This window comes from Palaemon carinicauda, chromosome 41 (genome assembly GCF_036898095.1).
Source record: "Palaemon carinicauda isolate YSFRI2023 chromosome 41, ASM3689809v2, whole genome shotgun sequence".
NCBI lineage: Eukaryota > Metazoa > Arthropoda > Malacostraca > Decapoda > Palaemonidae > Palaemon > Palaemon carinicauda.
Window position 1 is genome coordinate 36559113 of NC_090765.1, and position 27997 is coordinate 36587109.

Consider the following 27997-nt stretch of genomic DNA (forward strand, 5'->3'; position numbering starts at 1 on the left):
GTACGTCCTTTGGGGGTAAAAGGGTTAAGATTACATGTAAGTGAACTGAATTTGATTTCAAATATTTTATTTTCTTTACAGTTATGATATGAAGATAAATATAATGTAGGATGATATTATTTGGTTTTCTGAAAATGTTTGTCTATGAATTTTCTGTTACCATGGTTTCATGTAGCACACTCCAGTTTACAATACAAAAAAAAGTAAATCAATTTGATACAGTAGAATAAGTAGCTTAAAATGTAGTTTTTTTCTAATAAAATTTTTTCTATCCAAACTTAACTCTACATTTGTAGTCCATGAAATTCCCCACACCTGAGTCTTTGTAAAGATAACTTAATAGTAGGTACATATTAGAGGATTCCCTCTCCAAACAGTATCTCCTACCCTTCCTCCCCACACCTCCATTCACTTATGCCATCACATAGCAATCAAAAAGGGAAAAGGGAAGTTAACTTATATCAAAATGACTTCTTTAATTTTTACTTTTAGGGAGTTTTGTGTTCTATTTACGGTTTGCATAAAAACTACGCATATGATACTAATCTGTTACGTTACTAGCAAAACAACTGGGGCTTGCCACCTACTAATCCCTTTTAAATTATTTGTAATGGGAAAAAATTATTCGGTGTTCGAATGAATTAATATTCAACCATATTTTTTAAAGGATTATAGTCAAATAGTAACGTAAAACTAACTCGTAACAGTAATAAAAGCAAGAGTGATATTTACCAAACCAACGTAAACCCATAATGAGCTAGTCACAGAACCTGCAAGTGACACAACCCACCATAATCTGGAACTGTATTCCCCAAAACCTTTGATAATTTGGAGAATCCTAGGATATGAAACACTATCATCACAAATAAAAAAAGGGTTGCTTAAGAGCACTCATTTTAGCAAGAGGAGGGATATAAGGATCCAAACTACCAACTCTGTATTCTACCTCGCTACATACATGCCTAAAAGAGTGATAAGGATAGCAGGGTCTAGCGATTTGAGGCTCCACAAGAAGATCTCTACTCTGGAAGACGCAGTTAACATAAGAACCTTTACTGAATGAAACAATATGTGATTGACCACAAGACCAAATTATGGTAGTTAGGTTAGGGTAAGCAACATGGCAAACAAGTCTGAATTACCACCTACAAGCAAAGACTTTTTGGCTTTCTTTGAATAACTAAAGTAGTAAACTAAGTCAAGAGTTTTTAGGGCTCATCACTAAAAATTTGTCTGGTGAGTGAGTATTTGATTAATCATATCATCTATAAGCAATAAACAACTACCCTAGTCTTCATGGATTTTCCTAGAATTAAAAAACTTCCATTTGCTTGAACTTGAAACATATTATACTCATGTTATTTATACATGCAGAAATGTTGACAAAAAGTAATAAAAAAAACTTATCACAAACTGAAAGGGGATATGTCCTCAAACCCCAGATGCAATGCAAAAACTAATTAACTTGAAACTGATACCATTAACAGCTAGATTGTTTAACTACTTTACCATTGGCATGTATCTTTTGACAGGAAAGAAAATGAGAAAATTTTTAATATATATTGGGAGTAAACATCAATAAACCAAGCTTCTGGAGAAGAAGCAATAGAAACATCAGAAGTCCATGAAAATAAAATATTCATATACTGTCAAAAGTCAGTGAACAGTAGAAACAATCAGTAAAAATTTTGAACACTCAAGAGTGGAAAGAAGAGGTGAAGATTGAAAACCAAAATAAGCATAAAGTACAGGGTAACTGAAAAGGGAGCATAAGACGACGTGTTATCAAGGAAGTAGCTGAGTGTTAGTAACAAGTACAGAGCAAAGCTTAACATTGAAATAAGCACCCAATACTGTCAATTGTTCCTCTAAGAAAGGGGATATCAGGCACACTCATTTTCTTGTCAAAAGCCAATGTGCAGATCGAATGTCTTTCTTGACACCAAGTATGTTTAGTTCAAGAACTTGATATCAAATCTTCTAATTATTTTTCTTGTCGGCTGAGAGCCAATGTAGAGGTCTAATGTCTTCTCTTGTACTGTGCATGACGGATGTCAGCATCAGAGCCCTGAAATGAAGTCATCATTTAATATCAAAGTTTTGGAATCTTTATTATTCTGCAAAATAAACAAATTTCTATGAAACTTAAAAGCAGTATTATACAATTAAAATGAAAACAAATTTCTATGAAACTTAAAAGCAGTATTATACAATTAAAATGAACATCATTAGCTATTTACTTTAAGTGCATTATGTACTGACAACTATTTTTAAGTCTTCAAATTATGATTACTAAATTTTTATAACCTTTATTACATCCTTATCATCTTTATTATTATTTCAATTGGTTATTTGAGAGGTAACCAAAATGTGAAAAGCAATAAACAGAAAACAGTACAGCTGCAGTGTACAAAAGTTCTGTGAAATTTACAGTACTCTCCCTCTGTATATCTCTTGAACAGAACTATGAAAACTATGCTTTTGTCTTAAAAAACTAAAGAGAATTTGAGCCAAGAATAAACACATATAACACAAAATATTGTAAATTTCAGCAAAACCATTTTGTTGAGAATCGGTAGTTTTCAGCAAGACACCACTTCTACCCCTCTTGTCTTTTATTTTCTAACATTTCTTCCTGTACTGACTTTTACCACATATCTGTACATTTCTCAACACAACAATAATAATTTAAGCCATTGAAAGAAATGGCAATGATTTCAGGTTCAGACTACATTACCTGGTTTACAGGAAAAAATGTTCTTTAAATAATTTTGTATGAGCAGAGTCAAATTTATAAACTCGTAGAGCTCTTATGATGGGCTCCCTATAAGAGGGTTGAATATCAACCAAAAAATGACAAATTCGTAGATAATTTGTATTTTTCCTAACTATATAAACCTTAGCTATTTAATAGGGGTTATTACTTTTGGCGTAGCTGAAAAGACAAGCCATTAGATTTTAACGAGTTTACTACCCCACTGCTAGTTAACAGGGGGGGGGGGTAGGGAGGGTAGCTTGCTTGCTACAACTGCCCCCCCCCCCCCCTCCCTCACACACACCTGTGCTTGAGCTCACTTTGCTTAGAGGTAGGACTTCAAGGGGGGTACGGCTGGCGGGCAAGTTTGAATAAATAGCTAAGGTTTGTATAGTTAGGAAGAATACAAATTATCTACGAATTTGTCATTTGTTCCGTAACTGACTTACAAACCACGCAATTTAATAGGGGTGACTCACCCATTAGGAAGGGTGGAAAGTCCCGGCCAGTACTGGCTTTTGGCTTTGCCCGGGGACTCAATATTTGAGTGTGTCCGCACTCAGCAATAAGGAGTCCCTGCACCTCACTAGAACCTTGTTACGCAAGGACTGCGGCCTACGTAAGCTGTGTGTGAAGGTATAATAAAGTGTGACCCATCTTAGGAAGTTGACCTGTAGTCCTTTATATGTAAACTTTAGGCTAGGACTCTCCCAATACCACCTCGTCAGGGTATGGGGACGTGACAGTACTAGCTTAATACTAGGAACACAAGGAAACATGGTTTACCTGCAGTGGTTTGAGGTCAGCTGTGTAGAGAACCCAGGATGCTGCTTTCCCCAAAGGAGGGGAAGATGAAGAAAAGAATAAGGGCCAGACAAACCTTTTCATTATGCAGACTAAGACTGGGTAACAATTCCCTAAACCTTCTGCTACTTGTCCATCAAGGAGCCTGAGGTTTAGACCAGCTGTTGTGAAGCCACCACAGGGCCGATAGAAACGTATCGAGCCTCCTGAGGGTCATGTCTTGCAGGTAAGGGGCTGAGAAGATGGTCTGATGCTTCAACATCCCCGCTTGTAGGACCTGCGTCACTAAATGATGCTCCATGAAGGGCAGGGACGTAGCTACGCCCCTGACATCATGGGCTCTAGGGCGATGCGACGGAGAAGGGTCAGGATTCAAGGCCGGGTCTAACACCCTGCGAATCTGGGCCGAGATGGTATTCCTGGAGACCTTTCTCTTCATTTCCTAGGGTCCACGAACAAGGCTTGAGCCTGGGGACGAACTGCAGCCGTTCTTTAATGACGCCACCTCAGACTCCCTACCGGTAAGGTAGGAGATGGTCTGGGTCATCTGCTATAGGACGGAGATTCGAAACCTGGAAAGAGTCGAACAGCGGATCCGGCACTCTCGGGTCTGTCTCTTGGCAACAAACCTCAGGGACGAACCTGAATGTTGCCTCCCCATATACCCCTGAATGGGCAAAGTCAAATGAGAGACCATGTGACTCGCTTGGCTGAAGATAAGGCTAGCAGGAACACTGTCTACCCAGTAAGGTGGTGATCTGGGGACTTACGTAGTGGTTCGTCAGAGGGTCTCTTTAGAGACTTGAGGATTCGAACCACGTCCCAAGGAGGAGGTCTCACCTTCGACTGAGGGCAGGAGAGGACAGGGCTTCGCATGCGAAGGAAGAGCTCCAGCGAGGGAGAAATGTGTACAGTATCCCTAGAGCCAAGACCTAAGGCTGAGTGATAGCCTTTCACAGCCGAAACTGCAAGGCACATTCCATCCCGCAATCCCACGAGGAGCTCCGCTATTGCTGGACGTGGCATCGTGTGGAGGGACACCCTCTCCACGACATCGACCACAGCAACTCGCCCCTTCGCCTGGGAGACTACTGCGGAAGATTTGCGCAGGTGTCCAGTCCTCCTTTTCGCAACTTGTTGCGAAAAACCTCTCTCTTTGAGGAGATGCTGGATAGTCTCCCGGCGGGAAGTTGGAGCAAGCTACGGCTGTGCGGAGGATGATGGCATGTGGCTGTGTGAGTAACCGGTGACGTGGGGGGGGGTTCCCTCGGAGGCTCCGTAAGGAGCTACAGAGGGACTGGTGAGCCATCTGCGAGAGGCCCTAGCGGTGCTAGGGAGGTCATTTTTACTGACCGATACTCTGGTCTTGTAGAGTACTCTCCTCATCCACCAGAACGGGGGAAGGCAAACACATCGATGTTGTCCCCCCGTTGCTGGAAGGCATCCTACCAGAGGGCCTTGGGGTCCGGGACCGGGCAGCAGTACAGCGGGAGCTTGCACCTCAGTGCTGTAGCGAGCCGGTCCACAGAGGGAGCCCCACTGAGACAGGCTTTGTAGGCTACTTGAGGATCCAAAGACCACTCGGAATGTGGTGTCCGTGTTCGCACTGCTCAGACTGTCGGCGAGCCCATTCCTTGCCTGGAATCAAGCGAGCTGCTAAGGAGATCGAGGGGAACTCGAACCATCCCGGTATCTCTACCGCAGGATGGGATGGCTGTACTGAAAAGTACCTCCTTGTCTGGGCAAGTAAGCCATCACTGTGGTGTTGTTGATCCTCACAACCACAGAGTATTCCACCAGGCAAGGTGGAGCTACGAAAGTGCCAGAAACACAGTTTCCATCTCTAGTAGATCTAGAGAAGGTACTTCCTGGTTCTGACCACCGGCCTGAGGTCCCGTGGTTCAGGACGTGGGCCCCCCCTTTTCTTTGACGCGTCCGAAAACAGCCTCAAGTTTAGGGGAAGGACGAGAAGGTCCACCACTCCCTATTGTAGATCCTCGTCTGCTTCCCACCTCGGGGTCCGTCTGTTCCAGAAGTCCCCTAGGGGTCTCAGCGTCCGGGGAGTCGTGACCCTGACTCCCCCGTGGCCCAAGTCGCCACTGGAGAGAACTCATCCTGAGGCGACTGTTGGAAACCAGACGAGCCAGGGAGGAGGGACGTAACCACATTGGGTTGGAGGTTCTTCTCGCGTGGGGAAATGTCTTGCGACCTTCCTCCGCCGTGCTATATTGTCGCCTGAAGGGAAGGCTTCGGGAGATTGGTGTCTAAGACCAGGCCTAGGTATACCAGACTCTGAGGGGGCTGCGGGGAGGACTCCTCGAGGACCACCGTGATCCTTAGAACTTGGTAAAGTTCGAGGAACTTGTCCCGATGACGAAGAAGGGATGCCTTCGAGTCTGCTAGGATCGGCCAGTCACCCAGGAAACGGAGGGGACGGATGCCGATCCTGAGAGCCCATGAAGAGGTCAGAGTGGAAGCATCGGTGAACTGTTGAGGTGCTGTGGAGAGACCGAAGCACAGCACCTTGAACTGGTATATCTGCCTTCCAGGCAAACTCCAAAGTGCTTCCTTGAGGACGGGTGAACCGGGATCGGACGTACACGTCCTACCGGACCAGTGTATACATGAGGTCTTGTGGTCTCACCGTGTCTGCTGTCGCCATGCTGAACGGAGACTGTTTGACAACTCTGTACAGAGTCGAGAAGGGAAGGAGACGATTAAGAAGGCCTCGGAACCCGTTGGCCACCTCTTGGAGGAAGCGTATCTCCAACATGGACTGGACTTCCGCCCGGAGGGCCTGTCCCCTCACCGATCCCTATCCAGGGAGGAAGGAGGGGCTCGATACCGACCGGGATTGTTGAAGGAGACAAGCTCAGAGAGCTGGCGCTCTTCATTCCCTGAGACCAGGGCAAGCTGCACTGGCCCAAGGGAGCCCTTGGGTGAGAAGATTCGGTCCCGGACCGTCTCCTTCCCTTACCAAAGAGGAATCTCTGAATCTGGGGTCCCCTTGAGGTTTCTCCTGAGGGTCAGAACCTGCCAGAAGGCAAGTTCCGACCCCTAGAGCCTCTCCTCCTGATGGACTGGCAGCGAGGTGTCTCATCCCGGAGGCTCTTCCTGGGGAGACTCGTAGACATGCCCCAAGGGTTCATCTGGGTCCTGTCGGGTCCTTGCGGAAGACTGGGCCTTAGGATCCCTCCTAGGAGGGAAACAGGAGCCCAGCGATGAAGGATGCCAGGCTTTTGCCCCCTCCGCACGAGAAGATTCTCAGGAAGAGGCGGGGATTCTGCTTATGGAGTGATGGGGGAGAGAGGACCGGGTCTTCCGACCCTCCTGGGGATGGGTAATGCTCATCCGCAGGGGAGGGGAGAAGAAGCCTGAGGAGGGCTCATCGCCTGCGTAAGGACTCGCGAAGGGACAGGATGGTCCTTGGAGGAGATACCATGCCAGGGATTCCTCTCATCCTCTTCAGGGGGAGAGGAAGTTGCTTCTGATTAGTGACCCCAGTCAGAAGGTACAGGCTCATCGCCTGCATGAGCGCTTTGACGACGGCGTCCCACCAGGGATGCCGACCGACCCTCGCGGTGACAGGGAGTCCCTCTGGAGGGAAGAGGATCGTTCAATCCCCTGGAGGAGTTGACTCACGAGGGTTCGCCCGTAGAGAATCTGCAATGAAGGGAGAAGAGACCTTTGACCTTTAACCTTTGCCAGGGATTCCTCTCACCCTCTTCAGGGGGAGAAGAAGTTGCTACTGATTAGTGACCCCAGTCAGGAGGCACAGGCTCATCGCCTGCATGAGCGCTTTGACGACGGCGGCCCACCACGGATGCCGACCGACCCTCGCGCTGACAGGGAGTCCCTCTGGAGGGAAGAGGATTGTTCGATCCCCTAGAGGAGTTGACACATGAGGGTTCGCCCGTAGAGAATCTGCAATGAAGGGAGAAGAGACCTTTGACCTGTCCGGAAACCTCCCCCCTCCGGAGAGGGCGCTGCTCTGCGCTGCGGGGGAGGGAAACGCGAAGGTGGCCTGACCGCCCTAAGGCCTGATGTAATCAGGGCGCGATCGTGTCGGAGAACGGTGCGCCGATCATACGGGTAGCGCGTGAATAAAACATGCGTAGCAGTATAATCACGACCGCATGCACGCGAACCCGCGTGAGCGTGGGCTTATCGGCCCTCGCGTGAACAATCCCCGCGCTTCCGCGCGTATGAAGATCGCTGGCGCTTGCGCGTGAAAGATCGTGGGCGATAGAGTGGGAAACCATCCCACGTGCGAACGCTCTCGGCGATAAAAGATCGTCGGTGCTTGCGTGTGGAAAACCATCCCACGCGTGGAAGAAATAACGCTGACGATCTTCGGCACCTACACGTGTACGAAGATCGTCAGCGCTGGTGCGAAAGGATCGTCGGAGACAGTGAGCGGGAAACCATTGGTGCCCGCACGCGTACGATCTCAAACTATGTAAGACGATCGTCGGTGATTCGTGCGAGCACGGACGATTTTTGGCGCTCACGCGTGTGCGAAGATTGTCGGCGAGCGCGCGGGAAACCTCGGTACCAGCGCGCAGACGATCTACGACGATCACGTGCGGGCAACCATCCCACCTGTGGACGAGCGGAAAAAACGCCCGAGGACGAGTGAGAAATCGCGCGCGGATGATCCGCGATGATCGCGTGAGCCTCAATGGTCGTGCGCGGGAAACCATCCCGCGAACAGACCGATCTTCGGCGCTTACGCGCACTAAGAAGATCGTCAGCGCTTGCGCGCCTAGCACCAGATCCGAAGATCGCCGATCGCGTGCGGAAAACCGCGCGGACGGCCTCGAAGACTGCTTGCGGGACAAAGATCACCGGTGCTTGCGCGTATCAGAAGATTGTCGGCTAACAATCTTCGACAATCGCGCGCGGAAGGGCCTCGAAGATCGCGCGCAGAAGGGCCTCGAAGATCGCGCGCAGAAGGGCCTCGAAGATCGCGCGCGGAAGGGCCTCGAAGATCGCGCGCGGGAAACCATCCCCCGCGCGGGTGATCTTCAACGCTTACGCGTTAGCACATATCAGAAGATCGTCGGCTAACAATCCTCGACGATCGTGAGCGGAAAAACCGCAGAAGGGCCTTGAAGATCACGCGCGCGAAGCCATCCTGCGCGAGTGAAGATCGTAGGCCCCTGTGCAACAGAAGATCGTTGGAGAGCGCGCACGCGCGCTTGATTGAAGGATCGGCTAACTCGTAGATCAGGAACTGGGATGTGTCCCTAGCCTAAAAGGGAGGGCATCCCCTGAAGCGGACCAGGAGGTCTGCTTCAGTGCCGACGATCAACTGAGGTACTGCTAAATACTTCAAGGAGTGGTCTCTGTGAGGTACCTTTCCCGCGAACGGGAGAGGTGCCCTTCGTAGAAGAGACTTGGAGACACTGTAGGCTGAACCGCTGGTGAGCGCCTGTGCGCTATCTCAGGAACCCCAACGATGTGCGCAAATGTGCAGGGAACGTTGGTAGCAGCCTAACTGAATACTGGAGGCAGTCTCAGGAACGGCAGGAACAGCAGTCGAGCGCTAGCTCGCAAGGGAACGTTGGCACGCAGGGGATACCTGGCACTTAAGGGACTTACTCAAGGTGTGAGAAAGTCTCTTCTGCCCCGAAGGGAGGAGCCCATTAGATAACGGGGGCGTGGGCGCCCGAGGCGCGTCAGCAGTCAGGATTGATTGATTGATTGAAACTTTTCTGGCATCCTGACATCTAAGGTCATTGACGCCGATACCATTTACTGTATATGAAAATTAAAAGAGAATTCGATTAAAACCATAAAAATTAAGAAGTCATTACAATAGTTAAATAGTTATCAGAAGACCTGCTTCTGAAATAAATCTAAAAATTCCACTCACATAGTAAGACACATCATGTCCAAGAATCTTGGCAAGGATAAACCTGCCATCCTCACCTCGAGCCTCGAACAGATATCTATTTCTTAAGTTAGTAAAATTAGGGCATTCGGTCAACAAATGCCTCACTGTTAAAGGTACTAAACAGTCCTCGCAATACGGTTGGTGTTGGCCCTTCAGCAGAAACTCGTGTGTCAACCGTGTGACCACTACGGAGACGACAAAGAGTCGTCTCCCATTTTCGGGGTATCATGTTATACCTCCAAGGTGATATGATATTTGTTACTTCCCTCATTTTATTGCCATCTTGACTATCCCAGTGCTGTTGCCATTTATCACAAACCAATTTCTTGATGTAAGGTAGGAAATCGTTACACGGAATGGGATACCTCCTTGGTAGCAACTCGGATGCCGCATTCTTCGCCAGTAAATCTGCCTTCTCATTCCCAGATACACCAACATGTGCTGGAACCCAACAAAATCGAACTGTTATACCTTTCCGTCCAATAATAAAAACCCATTCTAAAATCTTTAAAACTAGAGGGTTACTAGAATTTAAAACTTCTAAAGCTTGAAGAACACTCCTTGCATCACTAAAAATTGTAAAATTACCCTCCTTTTCCAAAGCTATTTTCTCAATAGCGGTTAATATGCCATACAGTTCGGCAGTAAATATGGAAGCTGTTAGAGGAAGTGCACCTCTACAATTAAAATCATTACTATGTACTCCAAATCCAACGCCAGCATCAGATTTGGAGCCATCAGTATATATAAAAGTCGATCCACTTTGTTCTTCAACATGTTCCATAAAAAGAGACATGGATTCTAAGTCACTCATATTCTTCTTAACTCCAATAAAGTATCTACAAAAAGATATGTCAGGTAAATTCCATGGAGGCGTTGATGATACCTTGAATGGAAGCACCTTATTTCTAATTATATCCAGATTGTTTAATAATTGTTTAACCCGAAACCCAAAAGATTGAGGAGATTTTGGGTGCAACTCAAAGTAGGTTGAGTGCCTTACAAGGCTTGCAGTCTGAAAGGCTGAAGAATTAGGAAGTCTTTGCAATCTAAACCAATACCGAATAATAGAGGACATTCGGTAAAGGTCTAGAGGCAACTCCCCAGCATCAACAAGGAGACTTGTGATAGGGGAGGTTCTAAAGGCTCCTGTGGACAATCTAATGCTAGCATGATGTATTGAATCTAGTATTTTTAACTGGCTTGGGGTTGCTGAGGAGTATATTTCGCATCCATAGCTAATTTTGGAAAATATCAAGGCCTTGTATAATTTTAAAATTGTATTGCGGTCTGCCCCCCCATGATGTATGGAACAATACTTTTAAAAGATTCATAGCTTCAACACATTTAGCTTTTAATGCTTTTAAGCGAGAAACCCACGTAAGCCTACAATCAAATATCAACCCTAAAAACTTAGCTTCACTTGCACATGGGATCCGTTGACCTTTGATGTATACAGTATATCCGGGTCTGGATGTATTCCCCGTATACGACAGAAATGGACAATTGTAGTTTTACTTGTCGAGAACTTAAATCCATTCATATCGGCCCAACGGATAATTTTATCAATAGAGTTGGATTTTTCTCTCAACCATTGCCATTCTGGCCCCAGAAAATGATATGGAGAGATCATCCACAAATAATGTTGCGAGAACATCCCGGGGAATGACCGAGGATATCCCATTAATTGCTAGTGCAAAAAGGGTTACACTCAGCACACTCCCCTGAGGAACTCCTCCTTCCTGGCATTTACTCTGTGATAGAGCTTCCCCAACTCTCACTTGGAAAACTCTATGTGAAAGAAATGACTGTATGAATAGTGGTAGCTCTCCTCTCAATCCGCACTCATGGATTCTTTTAAGTATACCGTATCTCCATGTGGTATCATATGCCTTTTCAAGATAAAAAAAAAGACTGTCACATGGTGCTGTTTGGAAGCAAAGGCTTCACAAATGGAGGACTCAAGTTGTATCAGCACATCAGTCGTTGAGTGCATTTTCCTGAATCCACATTGAATGGGTGATAAAATATTCTTCTTTTCAAGGTACCAAATCAGTCTTGCATTGACCATCTTCTCCATGATTTTACATAAACAAGATGTCAATGCAATAGGTCGGTAGTTTGCTGCTAAAAACTTGTCCTTACCAGGTTTTAAAAAGGCTAAAATAATGGCTAGTTCCCAAACACTTAGATAACTATGATCATGCCATATTCTATTAAAAATGCTTAAAATAAATAACTTTGTATTAAAAGGTACATGTTTAATCATTGCATATGGAATTCCATCGGGTCCAGGGGCTGTATCGTTACACGTAGCAAGAGCAGAATCAAATTCTCTTTCAGTAAAAGGAGAATTGTATGACTCTTGCTTTCTTGTTGCGAAGTTTAAAACTTTCTTTTCTTCAATGCTCCTATACTGGTGACCAGGAGCTGCTTCACACTTGCACGATACATTTGAAAAATGGTCAGCCAGGGCATTGCTAACTTCAGTTGCTCCAGTCATATACTGGCCATTTATCTTTAACACTGGTGGTGGGTTTGGGGTGAATTTGCCTGCTATCTTTTTGACTTTCCTCCACACAGATGATGTTGGTGTTCTACTGTTAATGGAGGAAACAAATGCTCTACATTTCTTGTATATGACTAAATTCTCCTAAGTACGGCGCATGCGCAATCGAGTTAAAGACTTTCTTGTGGCTCTGTGCAGGGCAGTAATTCTGATGACCACCAGGGGACTGGTCGTCGTCTGAATATCCCTGTTGTTTTGGGAATGGAATTCACTCCTGCTGTGTGAAGAGTTCCATTAAGTAAGTCTATGGCATCATCAACACTTTCAAACTGTTCTGCATTTCCTTCAATTTCACTTAACTCCCGAAATCTATTCCAGTCCGCCTTATCAAGATTCCATCGAGGCAATCTTTGTAAAGGTGGACCATTGCTGGTGTTTATAATGATTGGTTGGGTTCCAGCACATGTAGGTGTGTCTGGGAATGAGAAGGCAGATTTACTGGCGAAGAATGCGGCATCCGAGTTGCTACCAAGGAGGTATCCCATTCCATGTAACGATCTCCTACCTTACATCAAGAAATTGGTTTGTGATAAATGGCAACAGCACTGGGACAGTCAAGACGGCAATAAAATGAGGGAAGTAACAAATATCATATCACCTTGGAGGTATAACTTGATTCCCCGAAAATGGGAGACGACTCTTTGTCGTCTCCGTATTGGTCACACACGGTTGACACACGAGTTTCTGCTGAAGGGCCAACACCAACCGTATTGCGAGGACTGCTTAGTACCTTTAACAGTGAGGCATTTGTTGACCGAATGCCCTAATTTTACTAACTTAAGAAATAGATATCTGTTTGAGGCTCGAGGTGAGGATGGCAGGTTTATCCTTGCCAAGATTCTTGGACATGATGTGTCTTACTATGCGAGTGGAATTTTTAGATTTATTTCAGAAGCAGGTCTTCTGAAAACTATTTAACTATTTTAATGACTTCTTAATTTTTATGGTTTTAATCGAATTCTCTTATAATTTTCATATACAGTAAATGGTATCGGCGTCAATGACCTTAGATGTCAGGATGCCAGAAAACTTTCAATCAATCAATCAATCAATCACTAGTATGCCAATCATCTAATGTTCTCCAACTAAAATCGAGATGACAGTTAGAGCTTGCAACTGATAGGTCAATGCAGGACAAGGTACCTGTCTGTACATGAAAATGTGTGGGGTCTCCTGTATTAAGGAGCCCGACATCTTCATTCTCCAAAATTGATATAATATTACCTCTTGCGTTTGCCAAAACATCACCTCATAAAGGATGTCTACTATTAAGATCTCCTAGTAAGAGAAAAGGTTGTGGGAGTTGTTTAATCACCTCTACTATATTATCATACGAGATGTTATCATTTGGAGGCAAGTAAAGAGAACAGATTGTGTATTTTCTCCCTATATCTATCTGTACAACCACTGCCTGCAAAGGGGTACAGATGGACAAAGATATATGGGGAACATCTCGACGAACGTATATAAGACTTCCCCCATGGCTCCCTGCTCGTTGATCATATGGTGTTCTACAGCTAACATACTCTCGAGGACAAGGAGTATCAGCATCGAGCTTGCTTTCTTATAGACATACAGTTATAGGGGAGTGCTCACGTATGAGGAGCTTGAGTTCTTCATATTTCGCCCTTAAACCCTGGCAATTCCATTGCAGAATGGGGGAAAAAACTATGATTTATTTTTTGGAAGACACCTTAGATGAAGTCTTCCCATTGGCAATATTTGATCTAACAATATTTCCCGGTAGTATCTCTAGAGAGGATCTTGATATAGTGGGTTTTGTGTTCTTCTTTTTCTTTGTGACCTTTTGATCTAATTGTTGAGGAGGATGGTGGACCTCAACTTGAATTTCTGATTGGTTCAATTTGCCTTCTAGCTGATCAGAAACATCAGCAGACAAGATATCATATTTATTTGAAGTTGTGACTTTAATGTTTCTTATGGTAGGAGGCGAGAGAGATGGAGGTCTCTCTCTTTTTCGATTAAAAGGTAGTGATCTGTCAGGTTTTTGCACCTTCCCCACTACAGGTTCACCAGGTAAATTAGTTTCAAGTGGAACCTCCATCAGATCAGGCAAGGACACGGCCTGAGAAAGGTTTGTACTATTGTTTAGAATATGAGTAGTTGGCTTTAGAATAACTTTCAGATCTTTAAGTATCTGTTTTGATTTTTCTACAATTTCTGGACATAGATTTTCAATGGGACTTTCAACCTCTTTAACTACTTAAATTTTTTTCTTCATATTAGAAGTAGAGAGATCATTTTTGTCAGTGTGGTTTGGCAAGTTTTTCTTCAGAACCATTGAAAAAGGTTGCCCTGGTCTTACTTGCTTTTCAAGAGCTCTTTTACGAGCCTCTTTAAAAGTAACCCTTTCCATGGTCCTAATGGCCTGAATTTCTTTTTCAAAAATAAACTTAATGCAACTTTTAGATGTAGCTGGGTGTGCCTCCCCACAATGTATGCAATTAGGGTTTTCTCTGCATACTCCATGGCTTCTTTTTCCACAGTTGGCACAAACAGCTGGCTTATTATTTACTTTTTCTTTGCATTTCTGGCTTAAATGGCCATACATTTGGCAATGATAACATCGCAATGGTGAAGGGATATAAGGTTTCACCTTCAACGATAGCCAACCAGCCTTAATAACATTTGGCAATCTACATTGATCAAATGTTATAATCAAAGTAACAAGAGGAATACGTTGTTCTCCAACTCTCTTTCTCATTCTGATTACTTTAACTACTCCTTGACTTTTCAGTTCATCCTCAATTTCTTTTTCCTCTATATCTAGCAATTCTGGACCATATATCACACCTCTACTCTGGATGAAAGTAGGGTGCGAAATGCATTTTACACAATGACCATCCAATGTTATCAGTGTTTTTAGCCTTTCACCTTGTAATGGGGATAGTGTCTCTATCAAGAGACTTCCCTTTCCTTGGGGTAAAATTTTTGGCTGCCCTCCACATAAATTGACTATTTCTCTGTTAACTTTGAAAACATTTAAACGCTCATTTCTTTCGTTTTCAAATTCTAAGATAAAAATTTTTTCATAAGTCACTACTTCATAGTGACCAGGTAATACTTCTATTTTTCTATATCTTTGGGTACTATCATCATTTTTCACACTCTCTTCTTCTCTAGTGTTTTCTTATCATTATTTCCATAACGAATGTAAGGTTCCAACGTTACTATGTTAGAACCCGAGTTGGAGCTGTCTGTGCCGAGGTCCATGTTTGTATTTTCCAGGGCGTCAACAGAGGGGTGGGTTTTTTTGTAATGAGCAAGCCGGGTTATCCACCTCTTATCGGAGGATGTCAGTCCTCCTATCCCATGTGGCCCAACACCAGAAGAGGCTTCAGCGGGGACCAGTCCTCTATTAGAGAGGGGCTGCCTCTCTTTAGGTGGGCATACACTGGTCAGTGGGGGTAGTTAGCCCTCCCACCGTCGACTCCAATGCCTGGCGTCACCCATTACCCGCAAATATGGGTGACTTAAAACCGGATCACTGGAGCCCGACTCTTAACAGACTTGGTCTGCACCCAATGGGGTCTGCCAGAGGGTGATGGCGTCTAAATTGGCACAGGTTGAGATGGAATGCCGTCCATCCACACTGTGCCAAATCCAAAGCAGCATCCAAAGCATAATCGAACATGCCAAAGTCGTCAACAATATCAGCCCAAAAGGAAGAGATGGGAGAAAAAAGAAATAACCAAAAGTAAAAGAGAAAGTGCTGACTGATTTAGTTGGATCAACAGCTGGGCACAGAGGTCCAGAGGGAAGTAGTTCCCACTGTTCATTAGACCCCAGCTGCTGATCCCTAAGCCCCCCATCCTCATCAAGGCTTCAGCATCTGGGGGGTCAGCAGTCAGGAACGGATACAGCAGGCAGCAGGTACACTGAGGGACAAGAGACCAAGGGTCTAACGAAGCCTGAGTAGCGAGGCCCCGAGGGGATAGGTTGCAAGACCCCGAAAGGTCAGCGCAACGAGAAACCGAAGTTTCTCCGTCACTAATCACCGAAGCGTAGAAGTGACTAAAGTTACGAGAACCCAAGGGAACTGCGTAACTAAAGCTCCGAGACCCCTAAGGGTCAGGGAAAAAGAGAAACCGAAGTTTCCCGGTCACTAAACACCGAAGTTCTAGTGACTGAACAGCAAGCTGTTGTCAACAGGAACAATCCTCCGAAGAGGAGTCTCTATGAGTGGCCTCTCTCGCGAACGAGAGAGGTGAGCACTTCGTATTAGAGACTGGTGATGGAGCCCCGAAAGGCCGTGAGATCAGCTGACGTAAACAGGAACAATCCTCCGAAGAGGAGTCTCTGTGAGTGTCCTCTCATGCGAACGGGACGAGAAACACTTCGCAGAAGAGACAAAAGGAGCAATCCTCCGAAGTGGAGCCCTTAGTGCGGCCTCCCTCGCGAACGAGAGCCAGATTGATCTGGCAGCTGCTCAGCCCCTATAGCGTAGCTACAGAAGCGACAGCTCAGCCCCGAGAGCATAGTCGCTAGTACCATGGTCCAGCCTTGCAATCGCTCAGCCCTTTGAGCAAGTCACAAGGGCATCCGCTCAGCCCCAAGAGCATAACCGCCTAAGGACCAGGGAAAAGTAAAAAAAGGGAAGTTAACTAACTACCCTGGAGGTGAACCTTCTTATCGTTCTAGGATGCACTGAAGAGCTGGCAGTAGTCACGGGGGAACTTCAAAGAGAAGGGAACGCCCCTGACGATGGCCTCGAGAGACGGCGGCGACAGCCGATTCCCCAGGCATAAACAGGACAGCTCTGCTTCGAAGGCACACAACAGGCACGAAGAAACAGCATCATAAACTGGAAAATAAAAAAGAATAATTATTTAACAGAAATTCCCCCGGGTGAAACTCCAAAGAGAAACCCCGAGGGAAAGAAACATAAGAACGAAAGAAGGTATGCGCCCCCCTCCCCCCACCCGGCATGCCCGGGTGAGGGGGGGACCAAAAGTTAACAAAAACAGAATTATAACATTATAATTATGCAACTGACTTTGAATGTTCCAAGGATCACCGACCCCCGAAGGGACGTGAGCCCTGAGCTGAAAAGTTAAAACACAATTACATTCATAAAAATAATTGAGACATAAAACGAAATAGCGACTCGGTCCTGAGAAGCTATCATAGGCGTAGTACGGAGTAAGAGGTGAACGACCTCAAGAGAAGGGCTGGGCTCCACGAAGGCAACCATGGTGGCCTAGGAGTGAACGGCCGTAATCAAGAAAAGATCGTGGCGGCCTGGCTAAGCCGGCGATCACTCTCGGACTACCAAAGAACTCAAACCCTTACAAGAAAAGATGTGGAGTAGAAAAGCTCTGTTGAAACATGTTATTTTCATTAGTAAAATAAATTTTTGAATATACTTACCCGATAATCATGTAGCTGTCAACTCCGTTGCCCGACAGAATTCTATGGAGGGATACGCCAGCTATCACAATACTAGAAGGGGGTGTACTTACCAGCGCCACCTGTGGCCAGGTACTCAAGTACTTCTTGTTGACACCTCCTCAATTATTCCTCGGTCCCACTGGTTCTCTATGGGGAGGAAGGGAGGGTCAATTAAATCATGATTATCGGGTAAGTATATTCAAAAATTTATTTTACTAATGAAAATAACATTTTTCAATATTAAACTTACCCGATAATCATGTAGCTGATTCACACCCAGGGGGGTGGGTGAAAACCAGTGTACAAGATTAAAGGATAGCTAAGTATCCCATATTTCATATAACAGTTATCTCAAATAACAATGAAATAATAAGTACCTGGTAAGGAAGTCGAATTGAACCGTTACTCTGTCTCTTTTTTAAGTTCGTCTTCCTTACTGAGCGCAGCGTTCCTCTTGGAGGCTGAATCAACCCAAAGGTGCTAAAGTATACAGGGCTGCAACCCATACTAAAGGACCTCATCACAACCTTTAACCTCGGCGCTTCTCAAGAAAGAATTGACCACCCGCCAAATCAACAAGGATGTGGAAGGCTTCTTAGCCGACCGAACAACCCATAAAAAGTATTCAAGAGAAAGGTTAAAAAGTTATGGAATTATGGGAATGTAGTGGCTGAGCCCTCGCCTACTACTGCATTCGTTGCTACGAATGGACCCAGGGTGTAGCAGTACTCGTAAAGAGACTGGACATCTTTGAGATAGAATGATGCGAACACTGACTTGCTTCTCCAATAGGTTGCATCCATAACACTCTGCAGAGAACGGTTTTGTTTGAAGGCCACTGAAGTAGCCACAGCTCTCACTTCATGTGTCCTTACCTTCAGCAAAGCAAGGTCTTCTTCCTTCAGATGAGAATTTGCTTCTCTAATCAGAAGCCTGATGTAGTAAGAAACTGAGTTCTTAGACATTGGTAGAGAAGGCTTCTTGATAGCACACCATAAGGCTTCTGATTGTCCTCGTAATGGTTTTGACCTTCTTAGATAGTACTTAAGAGCTCTAACAGGGCAAAGTACTCTCTCTAGTTCGTTCCCCACCATGTTGGACAGGCTTGGGATCTCGAACGACTTAGGGTAAGGACGGGAAGGAAGCTCGTTTTAGCCAAAAAAAACCGAGCCGCAAGGAACATGTAGCCGTTTCAGATGTGAAACCTATGTTCCTGCTGAAGGCGTGGATCTCACTTACTCTTTTACCTGTTGCTAAGCACACGAGGAAAAGAGTTTCTAATGTGAGGTCCTTAAAAGAGGCTGATTGGAACGGTTCAAATCCTGATGACATTAGGAACCTTAGGACCACGTCTAGATTCCAGCCTGGAGTGGACAACCGACGTTCCTTTGAGGTCTCAACAGACCTAAGGAGGTCCTGTAGATCTTTGTTGGAGGAAAGATCCAAGCCTCTGTGGCGGAAAACCGCTGCCAACATACTTCTGTAACCCTTGATCGTAGGAGCTGATAGGGATTTTACGTTCCTTAGATGTAACAGGAAGTCAGCAATCTGGGTTACAGTGGTACTGGTTGAGGAAAACTGCATTGGCCTTGCACCAGCTTCGGAAGACTTCCCATTAAGACTGATAGACTCTGAGAGTGGATGTCGTCCTTGCTCTGGCAATCGTTCTGGCTGCCTCCTTCGAAAAGCCTCTAGTTCTTGAGAGACTTTCGATAGTCTGAAGGCAGTCAGACGAAGAGCGTGGAGGTTTGGGTGTACCTTCTTTACGTGAGGTTGACGCAGAAGGTCCACTCTAGGAGGAAGAGTCCTGGGAACGTCGACCAGTCATTGCAGTACCTCGGTGAACCCTTCTCTCGCGGGTCAGAGGGGAGCCACCAACGTCAACCGTGTCCCTTTGTGAGAGGCGAACTTCTGAAGTACCCTGTTGACAATCTTGAACGGCGGGAATGCATACAGGTTGAGATGGGACCAATCCAGCAGAAAGGCATCCACGCGAACTGCTGCTGGGTCTGGAATCGGAGAACAATACAAGAGGAGCTTCTTGGTCATCGAGGTAGCGAATAGAACTATGGTTGGCTGACCCCACAGGGCCCAAAGTCTGCTGCAAACATTCTTGTGAAGGGTCCACTCTGTGGGGAAGGCCTGACCCTTACGGCTGAGGCGATCTGCCATGACATTCATATCGCCCTGAATGAGCCTCGTTACCAGCGTGAGCTTTCGATCTTTGACCAAATGAGGAGGTCCCTTGCGAACTTGAACAACTTCCTCGAATGAGTCCCTCTCTGCTTGGAGATGTAAGCCAAGGCTGTGGTGTAGTCGGAGTTCACCTCCACCACCTTGTTAAGCTGGAGGGACTTGAAGTTTATCAAGGCCAGATGAACTGCCAACAACTCCTTGCAATAGATGTGAAGTGTCCTTTGCTCCTGATTCCATGTTCCCGAGCATTCCTGTCCGTCCAGTGTCGCACCCCAGCCCGTGTCCGATGCGTCCGAGAAGAGACGGTGGTCGGGGGTCTGAACAGCCAAAGGTAGACCTTCCTTGAGAAGAATGCTGTTCTTCCACCACGTTAGAGTAGACCTCATCTCTTCGGAAACAGGAACTGAGCCCGTCTCTAGCGTCAAGTCCTTTATCCAGTGAGCAGCTAGATGATACTGAAGGGGGCGGAGGTGGAGTCTCCCTAACTCGATGAACAGGGCCAGCGATGAAAGTGTCCCTGTTAGACTCATCCCCTGCCTGACTAAGCATCGGTTCCTTCTCAGCATGCTCTGGATGCATTCTAGGGCTTGGAAGATCCTTGGGGCCGACGGACAAGTCCGAAAAGCTCGACTCTGAAGATCCATACCCAAGGAAACAATGGTCTGGGATGGAACGAGCTGAGACTCCTCAAAATTGACCAGGAGGCCCAGTTCCTTGGTCAGATCCATAGTCCATTTGAAAATCTCCAGACAGCGACGACTTGTGGGAGCTCTTAAAAGCCAGTCGTCTGACGGAGCCGGACACAAGATCATGATACTGCTGCACAGTCTGTAAACTGTCAATCATGGGCAAGCGAGGAAGTACAGTGACAACCCGAATCTGTCTAGACTATCTGGGTCGTACAGACAACTCCTTAACGGGTTGCTGAGGTTGCCGCACTGCGTCACAACAAGTCCCTTCTGTTGGTTGTTGAACGTCTTCCCCGTGACACATTGACTCCGTAAACAAAAAATCCTCTAACAAGGACTAAGCTTGGACTGCATGTCATGCAACACAGCTCAAGGTCTATGGGAGCAGGTGTGGTAACAGACGGGATTAGCGGCTGAAGTGGAACCATTACCTTCCCTGTAAGCATGTAATGCTTAAATAAAAGTCCATAAGAGGTTATGCAGCTAAAGGCTCCCTCCAAATGACAGAGTCCTCAAGGGAATATCAGAAGGAGGGAGAAAAGAACTTTCTCATCTACAGGGACCTTATCCTAGAAAAGCTAAGTTCTCTGAGTGAGGGTTCACTGGTGCAAAAGCAGCAGACTAGAAGGCAACGTTATGAAACTGCTTGACAGTCTAGTGAGTTGGCAACAACCCAAGATATGTTGAGAAGCATGCGGTAAGGTATGCAGAGCATGATGAATGCAGAGTATGCTGTATGCAGAGCATGCTGTATGTAGAGCATGTTGTATGCAAAGCATGCTGAATGCAGAGCATGCTGTATGCAGAGCATGTTGTATGCAGAGCATGCTGAATGCAGAGCATGCTTGTAAGGAAAGCAGAGCGTGTGCATGGCGTTTAACATTCTTAGAAATTCCATGACCAGTGCTAGAGTGCTTTATGCATGCTTGCATGGGGTTTAAAAATCAACATAATGTTTACCTTACATTCATAACTCATGATTCATTTTTTGCCATGGTTTGAAATGGAGGTAAGGTATGCTGAACAGCAGAGTCAGAACGAGCTGGAACAACAACAGTGGAAGGTGCAGAAAGTTCCTGTTCCTGTGGAATGAGTGGAGCGTGAAGAGACCGAGGTTGCGCAGAACAAGGTAAAGTTCCCGCAAGCAGAGGTGTCTGAGGTGCAGGAACAGGGTGCACGGGTTGAGCTCGGTGCAGCAGCTGAGGAGACTGACTCACAGGTGGAAGAGGTTGTACCTCCACCGAGAGTTGCACCACCGGTGGAGCAGCCAGGGGAGGAGGAGGAAGAGTGGAGTAATCCTCCTGATCCCAAACCGAAGGTTGCCTTAAAGAAGGCTGAGGCTGAACAACACTGGGAACAGCGAACACAGAAAGAGGTTCAACATCGTACGCCTGGCAGAAGGTGCTGCGACTGGGTGCAGCGAGTGCAGGCGGGTTGAGCACAGGCTGAACGGGTGCAGGTGGAGGTGCAACACTCTCAGCCCGACATTCACGCAACAGGTCCGAAAGCTGTGCTTGCATGGACTGTAGTAGAGTCCACAACATCGTACGCCTGGCAGATGGTGCTGCGACTGGGTGCAGCGAGTGCAGGCGGGTTGAGCACAGGCTGAAAGGGTGCAGGTGGAGGTGCAACACTCTCAGCCCGATACTCACGCAACAGGTCCGAAAGCTGTGCTTGCATGGACTGTAGTAGAGTCCACAACATCGTACGCCTGGCAGATGGTGCTGCGACTGGGTGCAGCGAGTGCAGGCGGGTGCAGCACAGGCTGAACGGGTGCAGCCGGTTGGTGCACCACCGGTGCAGGCGGGTGCAGCACAGGCTGAACGGGTGCAGGCGGTTGGTGCACCACCGGTGCAGGAGGAGGAGGAGGTGCAACACTCTCAGCACGACACTCACGCATCAGGTCCGAAAGCTGTGCTGCATGGACTGTAGTAGAGTCCACAACATCGTACGCCTGGCAGGTGGTACTGCGATCAGGCGGAGCGAGCATAGGCGGGGGGGAGTGTAGGCGCACTCTCAGCCCGACAAAATGATGACTGAGGAGAGTCAGAGCTAACCCAATGACTGCATCCGGGTTGTTGAACTTTACTTCGTACGTCTGGCATAGGTCTGGACTTTACGTTTAAGAGGTCTAGAGACCTGAGACCAGCGTTACTCTGCCTTTATTTTCTCCTCTAAATCTCTTCTCCAGACGAGCAAAATAAGGGCTCAATCGTCTGCGGGTGGGAGTGACGGTCTCGGTAAGACACGCCCACAACCACCGAGGATACTTCTGTGCGCCGATCAAGGCCTGCCGAACCCTTTTGCCCTTCGACATTGCTTCTCCCCTGGGCTTGGGAGCTTGCAAGAGGTCCCGGACTGGGAGGACGACTGGCGCGCACAAAAGTACCCTCACGCATAACACTGACATCAATCACTTATCACTTTGATTTCTGTTTGCACTTATTTCACTGAACTCGAAACTTTAAGTGGTTTGTACCTGAAACACGCAATTCTATCCTTCTCAAAAGTTAGTAATTGCGAAAACAGAATTACAATGTAACAGAAAAATCTAATGAAAGAAAATTCAGTGGCTGGAAAGAGACTAAACACTAGATCACTCTAGAAACGTTTAGTTTCTTCCCCTAAAGAGACTAGGGAAAAGAGCAAAACGATAACGACGTTACTCGTACGCCTGGCAGGCTTGAGGGAAACGTTTATCCTCTTTCTCCCTCCGTCTCTATCTCTCTCTCTCTCTCTCTCTTGACTTAGAACCTGAGAGAAGAGCCCAATCATATATATCGTTAAAACATATTATTGTTAAAGGAAAAGACTGAAATATTTCCCAAAAAGAAAAGTTCCTTATTAGGATCAAAACCATTAAGTTAAGAAAGAATGAACAAAACGCTAGACACGGTTACTCTTACTGCAATGTGAAACCGTGAACATTCTTTCTCTATCGTAACGATAGAGTGCAAGTTGAAACGTTCTGAACGTCAACAACTGCCGAGACAAACAAAACGTTAGTTCAACTTTGAAAAAGTACGAGACTATCAAAGAAATTCTTTCAAAGACCTTAAAATAGCATAATATGTTAACAGGTAAAACCGAAATGACGGACTCACGATAATTAACTTCGGTACCAAGAAAAGACCGCCTACTATTAGGAAGGTCGAATATAAACAAATATAAAAATTAATTTTAATAAGTTTATAATAAAAGGAAGTTAATCGAAGAGGCCTATAAGAGGCGGAGAGATATAAAATAAATCTATAACTTTTGTTAAGCAAAATTAAGAAAGAGAGTCTATACTCTCTTAGACACCAACACTTCCGTCTAAGGGAAGGGTCGGCCATTGAAAGGTGAACGAGAGTTCATACTCTCTTCGTCACCAAAATTAATCAAATTAATTCCAAAAGCTAACTAAGCTAAAATAGAAGTTTCCAGTAAAGCGACAGCCGAAATCAAAGAGAAATACTTCACCAAAGTCGTGAAAATACTCCAAGAACATAAGCGTATCCCAGAACGTCTTGTCAGAAGCACGACAGAGGAATAATTGAGGAGGTGTCAACAAGAAGTACTTGAGTACCTGGCCACAGGTGGCGCTGGTAAGTACACCCCCTTCTAGTATTGTGATAGCTGGCGTATCCCTCCATAGAATTCTGTCGGGCAACGGAGTTGACAGCTACATGATTATCGGGTAAGTTTAATATTGAAAAAACAAGGCATATATATGTACACGGATTTGCCTAGTTACAACCCACTTCCTCGTAAGGGGCGTGGGGAATGACAATTCTATATCATATAATAAAAAAATTATAGTTTAAGTGGGGTTTACCTCGAAGCTGTGCTGTGCAGCTATTACAGGTCCTTGTATGGTGCCTAAGGACCTATAGGAAGGTAATGAGGTCTCCCATTTCCAGAAGCCTGCCAGGAGTATCTGCCCCACAGAAATTTTCTTACAGAATGCCAGGGTCGTACTTACTCCTCTGACATCCTGCGCTCTAGCCCAAGCTTTGTCTAGAACAGAAAGTGAGGATGATGAATTGGTACAGTTAATAACCTCCCTCAGCCAAAAGGAGATAGTGTCCCTAGTCAACTTCTTAACTCTCCCTGTATTGATGAAGAGGTGCTACATGTAAAGTAGAGTTGTTTGCGTACGTTTAAGGTAGCACCTCAGAGCCCTCACAGGGGAAAAAGTATCTGGTCATAAGACTCAGCGTAAACTAAGGATATGGCTGTGTAGGAGGGGGGTGGGTCGCCGTTAGATAAGGATACGGCTGTTAAGTTAGGTTAGGTGGGAAGGTTAGGTTAGCTGGTGCACTTGTTCCCTTTTAAAATCAGACCTTGTTAAACCTTGTGAAGTTTGCCTTCAATAGAGAAGACAGAACTAAAGAGAATGGTCTTTCAGCAATAATTGCAGAAGTTAGTCCGTAAGTGTTGTTTCACCCTCTTATTTTTGCACGAAAAAAATTTTCCAGTTAGTTTTCTTCTATTTTTTGGTTTTTGTTGTTATTCCCTTTTGTAATTTGTTAGTTTTCAATACATCCCACCCAAAACCAGATTCCCACATGGGGTTTCCCAATCACTGGTGGATGGTGGTAATCGGAAAACAATACTTGCACTGTGTGGAAGGAAATATCATAACACAATATGACATGAAAACTAACATTCTTTTTCAAGCAAAAATGGCTTGGTTGGACTTGAAAAAGTTTACCAAATTATTGTACTATTCTATAACTTTACCCATAATCCAGTGCTGGTGAAACTAATTTTACCAATAAATTTATAGAAAAACACGAGACATTTCTAGGAGAAAAAACACATCAAATTACAAGTTTTCAATGAATTTGACATGTATTTCCGCTGCAAATACGCCGTTCTACCAAAATTAATTGATTCTGTAAGAGCTTTTGTGAAGTGATTTTTTTGTGTAGCGAGTCGCCTTTTACATGTAAATAGCCTAATTCGTTCCAGACCCTAGAAAAACACCACATTAAATGATTATAAAAAGGATATTTGCCACTAAACAGTACTAAATATATGAAAAGTAATGTATTTTGATCATTCAATAAATTAATAATATTCTGGAAAAGAACCTTACCTTAGGAGTGAGACGATGTCCGAGAGCGAATTGTGAGGCGGTAGAGGAAGATGAAAACGGCGGAAAACGTCTACGTACAAGTGGCAGAAAACGTAAACACTCAACTGGTATTTCTTGATTATTTCTTTCGCCATCTCCATGGAAAACATCATCCTCTTCTTTCCCTTGACATCAGCGACTTTCTTGGGACCCATGGCTAATGATGTATTATAAGCATCACACACGATAACAGTACGTACTGTAAAATTGTTACAAAAGTAAAATCACAAACACTAACTCAATGCGTACGATACCGTTGCCGGAACGAGAAGACGTAGGAACGCAGATGCGTAGATGCACGGTGGGATAGAGTACAGTAGATGATGACCAATAGGAAAGCAGGAACTCATGGTGGTAACTAGCAACGAGTAGGGAGATAACCAATAAGAACGCAGGAGGATGGTAGCGAGTTTACGGGCTGGCAGCACGCGAATTTTAAAATCCGTCTCGGATACGGTTGGGCTCCAGCTCTGTACTGCCTTTCGTTGTCGAAAACATTTTTCGTGATCCGAGTCGTAAAATTCTTCGCATCTCCTTTCGTGAAGTGAAAATTTCGTATGGCGATTATTTCGTAAGGCGATTCTTTCGTCGCTAGAGATTTGACTTATTCAGACAAACACCAGTGGACATTAAGGATAACTAAATTAGTCCGCTTTCCTTGTTAAACTTGGTTTTCGACTTAAGTCGTTCATAATTGGTTATGCAACCATTATATCATAATGATGTCACAGCTCAGCCAATAAACTGTAATTGGAACCAATTGTGCTTGCATAAAAAGGGAGTTAAAGGGATCATTAAACGTAAATATTGCCGGTGTGACGGTCTGAATGATCCCCCAGTCTCAGAATTCTCCTTGACATTGTATAATGGTTCTTTTCCACCATTAGCTCGCTTCGTTAGCATGAAAATAAAACATCAAGCTGGTATGCACTGGCAAGCGGTAATGTTGAGCTGCGCACGCTAACATTACAGGAAAATAACACATCAACCTCGTATGCACTGGCAAACGGTAATGTTCGCGCATGCGCAGATTACCAAGGAGAATTCTGAGACCGGGGAATCGTTCAGACCGTCACACCGGAGAGGAAAAGTCTCTCCAGACTTAAAAAAAATTGGAGGTAAAAACTTTACCTCATTTAATTCCACCTCTTTCAATCTCTCATATAAAAGCTTCTTTTCTTTACAGCTTTTCACAAGCTCTTTCAATATAGGCTATTATTTTTTTTAAATATCGAGTACGTCATGCTTCTGAAGTTTTACCTTGGATCCTCAATATTTTGTGCAATTTTTCGTGGATTTATTATGCGTCCCAGAGAATAATACTTAATGTTTAGAGAAGAAAATTTGAGTTTTACCATTATTTATCCATTCGCCTGTAAATTTTTCCCACCCAAAACCCCGAGTTCCCACTGGGGGTCCCCCATTATCGGTTATATATATATATATATATATATATATATATATATATATATATATATATATATATATATATATATATATATATATATATATAATTTCTGAAACTATTCATTTCTGACAGGAACGAGCGTCATTTTCGAAGAGAACGGACCTTTTTCTCTGGAAAAAACTACTTTTTTACCTAGGTTACATTATCCTGTAATACAGTACAATAATACCTAACTGCCCCGTGTTTTACAATAATAATACCATTTTACCCATATTTATCCTTGTTTACTATGCAAATGGAGAGGCCCATGACCAGAACTATATCCAATAAACTGCTTATTACTTACAATGGTACATTTAATAAAATATAATTTACACGTGACAATGTAACCAGCCCCAAAATCATAAAATTACATATTCATATGGGATAAGCGGAATACACTTGTATCTATGTAAAAATGTCATAAATTATCAAGAGAAATTTTAAGAACTAAACATACTACAATTAAACTTTTGATTTGGCCCAGTGGTTGGACCGAAACCTAAGTATATTTCTGATAGGGACTTATTGGCTCCTCTCTCGGCTACAACGCTCCCATGGCTTACTTATTCTACATCGAACCCTTTAAAATGTTCCTATAACAAGTCTATTTCACTCGACCATTCTCTGGATAACTTACACAATAAAATTCCCTATAATAACAGGCTTACGTATCTATAAATATCTGTAAACACCTGATATTACTTACACTACAAGCAGCGGAGTTTCGTGGGTGAACAGTCGCCATTTTCCAGCTGACTTTAGAGAGGAGCTACTGTGAACTCGTGATTCCAGAAGGTGAAGGAGGAAGTTCCAGTAATATTGAGATATTAAATAAAATAATTCTTCATCGACTGGAACTTATTCTTGAGAATCCATTAAAATAAATAAATATCATATAGAACATTCATTTTGCAACAGAACATCTTTTATCTTTTAAGATCTTGAAATAAGCTATACCCTGTACCGGTATGTATCCTTAGCAAGCCACGTTAACTGAAAACCCCATCGCTAAATTAATATCAAAGACTATATCAAAGACTATATACTGAAGGAAGATAGGAAGGCTCAGGCTTCTAACACACAAATGGGTGTGCTATGAAA

The 27997-nt window shown here is 44.8% G+C and overlaps 1 long non-coding RNA gene across 1 annotated transcript; it reads right to left on the bottom strand.

Moving 5' to 3' along the window:
* Positions 1-50: 50 nt before the first annotated feature.
* On the bottom strand, positions 51-27997 carry LOC137632531 (uncharacterized). The gene is made up of 2 exons (XR_011042052.1): positions 27603-27997; positions 51-2068 (listed from the first exon to the last, which is right to left on the bottom strand). It is a non-coding gene; the product is annotated as an uncharacterized lncRNA (long non-coding RNA).